Below are 9131 nucleotides of genomic sequence, written 5' to 3' on the forward strand. Positions count from 1 at the left end.
TTAGCTTTAACAACACAACAACTTTAAGCCCAGCTTTAACACAGCTTAGCTTTAACAACTTTAGCTTTAGCTTAGCTTTAGCTTTAACAGCAACAAGCTTAGCTTTAACAGCTTTAAGCTTAGCTTTAAGCAAGCTTTAGCTTAACTTTAGCTCACAAGTCTGGCCTACAACTTCCGCTCACGATGCAGCTTTTGTTTTTGCATGCCGTGACCCGTGTGGTTCTTTCCATTGACTCGTGTTTATTTTGACCTGACTTTCGAAAATGCAAGCACGAATATCTCGCATCATGCTGTCAAACTTTTAGACAAATCTGCCGCTTGATACCTAGGGTAACGGCTGTATTTTGGACCGGGCTTATTTGTACATAGATTTAAAACATGTGTATGATATTGTAGATTTATTACAACCTAATTGAAGTAGTCTCATATCTCGAGCAAAACATTGTAAGTTTAAAATGAGTATTCTGAGGCATGTCCAAAATAGGTTAATTTTTCATTGAGCCGAACATATTTTCGACATATCTTCTTTTGAAGTTCTAGATCTCTCAAACTTTTGTTTTTACCAACCATTTGTTTCTCTAGTATCAAACCATTAATAAATTAATGTTCATACCGCATTCATAAATTACCGTTCATTGCACTATGGTCCAGGATACAGATTTACGCGGAAAGATGCATTTTACGCCAAAACTATATTTTTCAAAAAAACTGTTGTTTTACAAAATTGTTCGAAATAGTAAGGCCATCATTATGAAACAACCAAAAAATAGGGTAACCCATCATAAAAAAAAATAGAAAATATTTTTTTCATTTCGCGGAATATTAACATGATATGTTCTACAAAGCTGTAGCGCAGTTTATTCCAATCAATTTTGCTTGAAAAACTTTTTCTGTAGCTCCTAAGTTGGCTGATTTAGAGCAATTTTACTTAATTGGATTAGGGTGTACCTCACAAAAACAGTATTTATGATCTACTTTTTTTGTTTTGGATTTCTAGAAAAAGTCGTCTTCAGGTGACTTTTAGAGCTCAAAAAAATGCAACTTTTGATGGGTAAATATGCTCAATATCTTTTACCGATCAAAAGTTATAATCGTTTTTCTGTCGAAATAACATGTTTTCATAAGTTGATATCTCCGGTTAGGGCAGACCAAAAAAATATGTTTAAACAGCATTTGAAAGAGAAATTCATATTCCTTACTATGTCAAAAAATTGGGGATATGTTATTTTTTTATCTCAAGTTTTGCCAATTTTACTTTACAATTTTACAAAGTTGTTCTGGATACTCGGGCCCTTATTATAGAGGTGGGTCATTTTATAAAAATGTGATTTTTTTACGGAATATTGACATAAAATGTTTTACAAAGTTGTAGCGCAGCTTTTTCCAATCAACTTTGCTATATAAACTTTTTATGTAGCTCTTAAGCTCACTTGTTAAGAGTAATTTTACTTACCAGAATTAGGGTGTCCCTCAAAAAACAATATTTATGATCTGCTCATTTCATTTTTTATTTTTCACGGATGTCATCTTCTGAAGACTTTTGGGGCTTTCCAAAACGCGTGTTTTGATATAAGAATATCGTCTGTATCTTCTTCCATTGTCGAGTTATATCAATTTATTTAAAAAACATGATTTTAGTAAAATTATTAAAACTTGAGATAAAAAAAAATAACATATCCCCATTTTGTTGACATAATAAGGAATGTGAATATCTCTTTCAAATGCCGTGTTAACATATTTTTTTGGTCTGCCCTAACCGCAGATATCAACTTATGAAAAAAATGTAATTTTGAAAGAAAAACAATTATAACTTTTGATCGGTAGAAGATATTGAGCATATTTACTCATCAAAAGTTGCATTTTTTTGAGCTCTAAAAGTCACCTAAAGACGAAAGAAATCCAAAACAAAAAAATTAGATCAAAAATACTGTTTTTTTGAGGTACACCCTAATCCAATTAGGTAAAATTGCTCTAAATCAGCCAACTTAAGAGCTACAGAAAAACGTTTTTTAACAAAATTGATTGGAATAAGCTGCGCTACAACTTTCTAGAACATAACATGTCAATATTCCAAGAAATAAAAAAAATATTTCCTATTTCTTTTTTATATGATGGGCCACCCTATTTTTTAGTTGCACCATAATGATGGCCTTACTATTTCGAACAATTTTGTAGGCCAACAGTTTTTTCTAAAACATATAGTTTTGGCGTAAAATGCATCTTTCCGTGTAAATCTGTATCCTGGATCATAGTGCATTGATGTAAGCCCTAGAAAAATGTCTATTAACCCAACATGTAACTGTTTTTATTATATTCATACGAAAATACTGCCTATGATCGCATATCAGTCCCACCTTTGCTGGAATTCCTATCCATATGGGACAAATATGCGATTGTGGGCAGAATAGTTAAGAAAGCTCCATGACAAGAACCAATCTTTGCTAGAGCTCTCCGTCCGTGCTGCTTGCCAATGCAACAGAGTTCCGCGTTCTACGATTATGTTTCGTTTTGAAAAAGAATGTGCAAGGAGCAAGGAAGAACCGGGCAACCCACTACTATCAATGGCGCAAATGGAACAGATCTGGCAAACTATATAAAAAAAATATGGTAGGGTAGGAGTGACCAGGTTTGTTTTGCTTCCATGATGCTGTACCGAGTGGTACTGAAATTGATATTAGTTTTAATACCCTTAGCTAATTTAATCTAATAGTAACATAAATTTGCAAGCAATACAAAATTATTTGAGTGGTCCAAAATATGCTCAATAGGAGGTCCAAAATTAAATCTCACATATATTCAGAATTTATCATATTTTGGTTCTTTCGGTGGGATTTACAACATTTTTACCTTCAAATCCACCCTAGCATTCTACACTTCGTAGTTTCATAGGGAATTGATCAAGCATTATTACAAAATCTAACTTTTATTCGAAAAATTGTTCGGCCATCTCCTAAAGCGGTCCAAAATACCTCCCTTACCCTAACAGCCAAATGATACTCAAGCGTAAAAAAATAATATCCACAGAGGCTGAAATTAATATTTTGAATTGTGGTTTATTTGCACTGACAAATGATAACTATTTCACTTTGTAAAGTAAACAGATGCATATCCTTTAGAAATCTGACTTCAAAATGTTGATAAATGAAATTTATATTTTGAGATTACAAAATGAATATTAATGTCTCAAACTGAAATTTAATTTCGACACCACACACAACAATGATGGAATCGAGAGTCCTAATCATTCACACAGTCATATGTTGTAAAAGAAAAAAAAAAAGCCGATAAAATTTCCAATCTCTTTAATATCAGCTGAACTGCAAATTTTTCGCTTTCTCAAACTGACATTGATATGTAAGACATAAGATACAGCGCTGTAAACAAACTAGAAAATTGATCTCAGCTCTATAACGCCACCTGCAAATAAGCCTTTCAAATAAACAAAAGATTATAAAAATTGAAAATTAAATAAAAGGATTAAAAGTATATTTCAGTATATTTGATGCTTATGTAAAAAACGCAATTGTAAATAGCTGTGGAAAAAGTTACATATTAGCGAATCAGTCTAACGAAACGTGCGTGATCCTGAATTCATTTTGGTTTGGTTTCTATCATCGCCAAAAACATAAAGTATTGAGGGAATAAAATGAACAGTGGGTAATGTCTGTGACATAACCGCTAGGTGGACGTAGAACTTGACTTGGCCATGCCTTTAAGATACATAATATGTCCAAATTTCTCACATCAACTATTTTGGATAAATAATCGGCGTTGCATACCATTCCTTGGCAAAATCTTCTCATCAAACCGACACAGAAATCAAATCTACCTCGAACAAGAATCATCAAAAACAATTCAGGAAGTATCTGTCCGATCACGAAATATTAGCCTCGACAGTGGCAACATTCCCACTGAAAAACTGCCTGAAATAAGCCACAAGTTGCCCCAGCAGGGGATGTAGGGCCTCCTAATCCGTGCGATAGCGACTGAAGGAGAACATTATTTTTAACTCTTAGAGTGAAATCAGGAGTGATTCAGTTTCATTCCAAATTTTCGACCACTATTCTAGTTTGAATCTGGAGCCAAATAGAACAAACTCGCTGGTTTCCCCAGCAGTGTTCTATTCATGTTTTTCATATTTTCAATTAAATTAAATCATCATGTTGGCGCCAAGGAAGGCGCCGTAATTGCAAAGTGAATTGATCCGTAGATAAAATGACGCATTCATACACCAAAGCAATTGCAAAATATTTGAATCTCTTGATTCAATCGTGGTTCAAATCTGCAGAAAATAGAACGGAGCGTTATACCAGTTTTATTTTTTTGACATTTGACTGGTATAAAAAATGAATCTAGAACACTTGCTGGGAAAAAGAATGTTTTAAATTCATATTCAAACTGACAGCCCCGAACGATTTGAATCACTGCTGATTTTACCCTTAGAGCCTTGAAAAGGGCTGTTTGCTTCGGCTAAGTCCAAAAAGTAAGAAAACCTCGAACAAAACTATCTTTTCACATAACCGCGAATTTCTAGTGGTGGTATAAAAAAGACTGAATGCTCTGCGAGCGAATGCACTTTTCTTTTATACCTTATTTTGAATATTCTCTGCTTCCCAATTGCACTATGGGGCGGCTCCATACAAGTAGGTGGCCGAAAATATTTTCATTTCATTTCTGCAATATTTCACACTTATATCGTAGATTATTGTCTAAAAGATGTGAAATACTTGTTTTACAGGTCGTTATTACTTCTAAGGTCTCCAAACTCCCTGGAATACAGACCTTTGATCTCTATGGAATATATCCCTTTTATCTACGAATGTCTCATGTACACAGCAGTCTATAGATGTGTATTTTATTGCAGCGCAGACCTGTAGAGTTCAAACTAGAAAATTGTATACTGTTTTTATGTGAATTGAGTTGTACAGATGTTCTAAGTTGCACAAGGACTCCGTCAAATACAGGCCATTGCATCTACATACGTAACAGGTTGTCTTTGTAGGATTTTTCAGATTGGTTCAGGCTCTTAACCCGTAAAACAAGTAAAGGGAATACAATATAAAGCTCTATTAAAGCTAAACGAACTCCATGCAATAAAAGCTTCAAGATATATAAGTATACTGCAACAACATTTATTTATTAGTTATGTACATGAACATCCTCAACAAAATCAAAATTTATTTCTTCAAGATCGATTAGAGTATCTGCTATGGTATATTTTTCTGTACTCGTATCTGATGTACTGCAAGAATTTTCAGTCACTTTGAACATCTTCTGGATATTCCAGATTAGATTTATTTTGAAGTCGCTTACCTAAGTTGAGGGAGCTTATCAAAGGATCCGACGAGTTCATAGCACGAATGAAAACGTCATGTAAATTTTCTTTTTTAAATTTTTTTTCAAACTTCAAATGCAGATTTTTCAATTTTGTATGGTGTCTTTTTTTGTTTATCTACAGCGAAGCTTTGGCAGATATATTCCAAAGCTTTTTCAACGCGATCTACCTGACGTCCCTCGTGAGCTCTAAATACTTCAATGAGTTGCCTATAGGGTAAAATGCCCAATAGTGGACCCCCTAGTAGCGAAATTTTGCTCTTCCTGGCATAAAGAGTGGAAATTTTCAAAATATTAATTTTGCGTGACATCTAATATCAAGCTCTACATCTCGTCTTCACGATACATACATAAAACACTCAAATATTCGACGTTATTCGTTGAAATTAACATTTTAAAGGCTGACTGAATTCGCCCTATAGTAGACCCCCAGGGGGTCCATAATAGGAAATTGCTTCCCTATAGTCGACACTTCATTTGATTTTTATGTTCCGTTTCGGGACGTTCTTCTTCCCTATTATGGACCCCCCAAAATATTCCTATAATGGACACTCTCGTGTTTATTTTTTATAAAATTGTAAAAAATCATCTAAATTTACTTTCCATAGCATTTCCAATGCATGTAATCAAATCATAGGACTGTAAGGTAGGTTCTCCCGATGGAAGTTCATAGCAAAATGTTTAGATTGTGCTGTAATAATGCAAAAATAGCTGAAGGGTCCCCTATTGGTAGGGGCCAGGGGGTCCACTATTGGACACTTTACCCTAATTCATGATTCACCAAATAATAAGTACACTTCACACGATTTACCTTCGCAATCACAGCTCACTATGCACTCAGATGGACGTTCATAAATGTTCTGTTTATTTATTTCACCTAGGTACATACCAATAATTATCGAAAGATGTCCTTAGGTACATTTATTACAGACATTTTTGCTTCTTGTACAGACATTTTTGCTTCTTGTATTCACATATTGGATTTTAATTAATATCAAAATTTTACTTTTTATGAAATAATTTCAAATGAAGCCTAGAGTATTTTCGTAACCCTCAAGAGTATATTGTTTTTTTTCATATTTATTTGCTTGATACTTGATAGATAATGAGTTGCCTCCTCTTGGTGAGCCTACGCCAAATGGAGTATCATATAGCTGCATAAGCTATCGTGTACACGGCCTACCACGAAGCCTACGACACTTTTCGTGTTATCTACTATCTCTATTTTAACTGTTCTTGATGCTCTTTTGTCATACGCATGGGATTTGTATCCAGCCCATCACAGTCTGCCGTGTATTATGAGAATAATTACATTTAATGTTTCAAAATTAATTACTTTTTTTCGAAAAAGTGATCGGAATCGCAGATTTGCAGCCATAAGCAGCTGGAATTTGTTTTAATGCCTTCTGGGAGGTCCAAAGAAAGTCGTAGTGGTAGTCGCTAAGCGAAACTTTGAGAAACTTTTTTTGTATGGAACTTTTTGTATGAAAATTTTTTTTTTCTTCGGGTCATTTTCGGATGTTTCACTACCTATTTTCCCATAACATAACAAGTCCATGAAACAAGCTTTCAGAAACTTTTTAAAGAGTTGGAAAAGAGCTACTGTAGCCGAAGATATTGATGCATTGATTTTTCAAGAACTAAAAAGTGTCTGGCTCTAATGCCTATATCTTGATGGCTTAGAGTGCTGATATGCTGGAGTTGAATGCTCCAAAGCATTAGCATTCAGTAGGTCAACTTGAATTACGAATCAGAGAAAGTCGATTTTTTTATTTTCGTCCACCTGATTCCCCATAGTGAATTGGGGGGCCAATCAGCCAGTGTCTTGTATCCCGCTTCTTTGTCAGCCAAAGCGTCATCATCATCAACGCGTTCGAGAAGGGCTTCTTCTTTTTTACGCTTGTTGCTCGCTGCTGGCGTCTATTTCCTATCGGGACTTTTCGCTTGATACAGGCCAATAAGCCGGGCAAGCGAGCTTAGAATTGCAGTTCAGGTGAGAAGTACGTGCTCTTTTCTGAGACAACATTGTTAGTAGTAGAAGGAAGGAAACACCCGGACATGGGATTTCGGGTGATAAGATTTAGATTTGGTAACATGGGACGATCATTCAGTCACGTTCGCTTTGTGTGCGGTCAGTATCAAACAATGTTTATCTACATAATTTTTAATCATTGACAAAAAATCAAACATTTGATGAAAAATCGATTGGTAGTTTATGATTGTTTGAGCTGTTATCGATGTTTTTTTTATTCAAATAAGATTATGTGAGAGATTTGGACATCTTATGTTTTTTTAGGCTTGTCAAGCGAAGTCCTTCGTCCACTTCGCGGTTAAATCAGAAAAATTATCCACTGTTAGTTTTGACGCTATTTATGAAAATCACGCATACAATTTTATCACTAGAATATTGGATTTGGCACCCAAGTACAATTTCTATCCCGAAGGGTATTGAAAACTTTGATATTGATCTCTATTATTGGCTCTCTGAAGAACCGTTTGTTTTTTGGACATACATGCTGCATCATGTGGCTTTTCTTCAGCCTGTCTCGGCTCAGCACCGATGCCGGCCGGTCTCGGCTCGACTCTGCTGCTGCTGCCGGTATCTGCTCAGCATTGCTGCTTTGTCGGGTATGTATAGGAATAGGGTGGACTGCTGATGTGCTGGCTAGGTTTCGGATGATGATGGTCGCTTCGATGGTGACGAGCCGAAAAAGCGGTCGGTGCAGACTTCATTCCCCTTCACTTGTCCCGGTCAGAATGAAAGGAAAAAATCACGTTGCGCTATTTTATGGCTTCTCGGCAGACCCAGCGGCTGCTCATTCGCTGGTGTCTGCACCAATCAGAACGTGGTAATGGAATGATGCAAGAATTATGCGGTACCCATATTTATAGGTTCCCTTGATCTCAATGTTTTTCATTGAAAACAGTTTAATGCCTATTGAAACAAGTTTTTCGGGTCTTATCAAGCATGGACATGAAAGGCATACTTGAAATCTGTCGATTGAGGGGCTTACCGCAGAAATTCGTCCATTGAGACGAACGCTATTAACGTTTAAAATCTTTCAACACAGCGTAACGCGGTCGATTTGAATATTTTGGAATGACACCCGGTATATTAAAGAGAGACGTACATCCTACGTCAAAAAATACATATCTTTTTTATTCGGGAGTTGATAAAGAAATGAAAATAATACATGATTATAACAGCAGGAATGGCTCGATGATTCCCGGTTGGTTGGTCATCTTGCTTGACAACTTCTGGATACAAAGATGATTTTGATGACATAATAGAAGATTCCTCATATTGATGAATTTTATAAAAAAGTTATAATATTTGAACAATCTTATGAATCATTTAACATAACTGTCCAAATGATCTTTAGAGGGATCAAAACACACGAACTGCTCTGTAACACCAATGCTGCAGTCCATCCAAGTCCCTATGGTATATTGTCAGTAGGTTCCAATGTAAGAAAAATATATCGTAACCAGAATTTTCTGATTCTCGATACATTAAAGAGGGTTCGAGACTCCCCCGTCTACCCCTACTGGTAAAAAATACGGCCAAAAGGGTTCTAACTTCATCAATTTTAAATGGAACCATTGAAGCTCTCATACCACGAACCATTTGTAACAAGTCCTTCAAATTTGCATGAATTGTGCCACAAATCAACCAACTCATTTTCTAACAAAACCTTCCACATCTGCATCAACTCTAATGAGAAAGTTGCACGCCCCCCTTTCCGACACCCAAGCATTATTCTCTTAATTACATCATTTTAAATATCCATGGTGAT

The sequence above is a fragment of the Armigeres subalbatus genome, chromosome 2 (assembly GCF_024139115.2).
Source record: "Armigeres subalbatus isolate Guangzhou_Male chromosome 2, GZ_Asu_2, whole genome shotgun sequence".
In the NCBI taxonomy this organism is placed as follows: Eukaryota; Metazoa; Arthropoda; class Insecta; order Diptera; family Culicidae; genus Armigeres; species Armigeres subalbatus.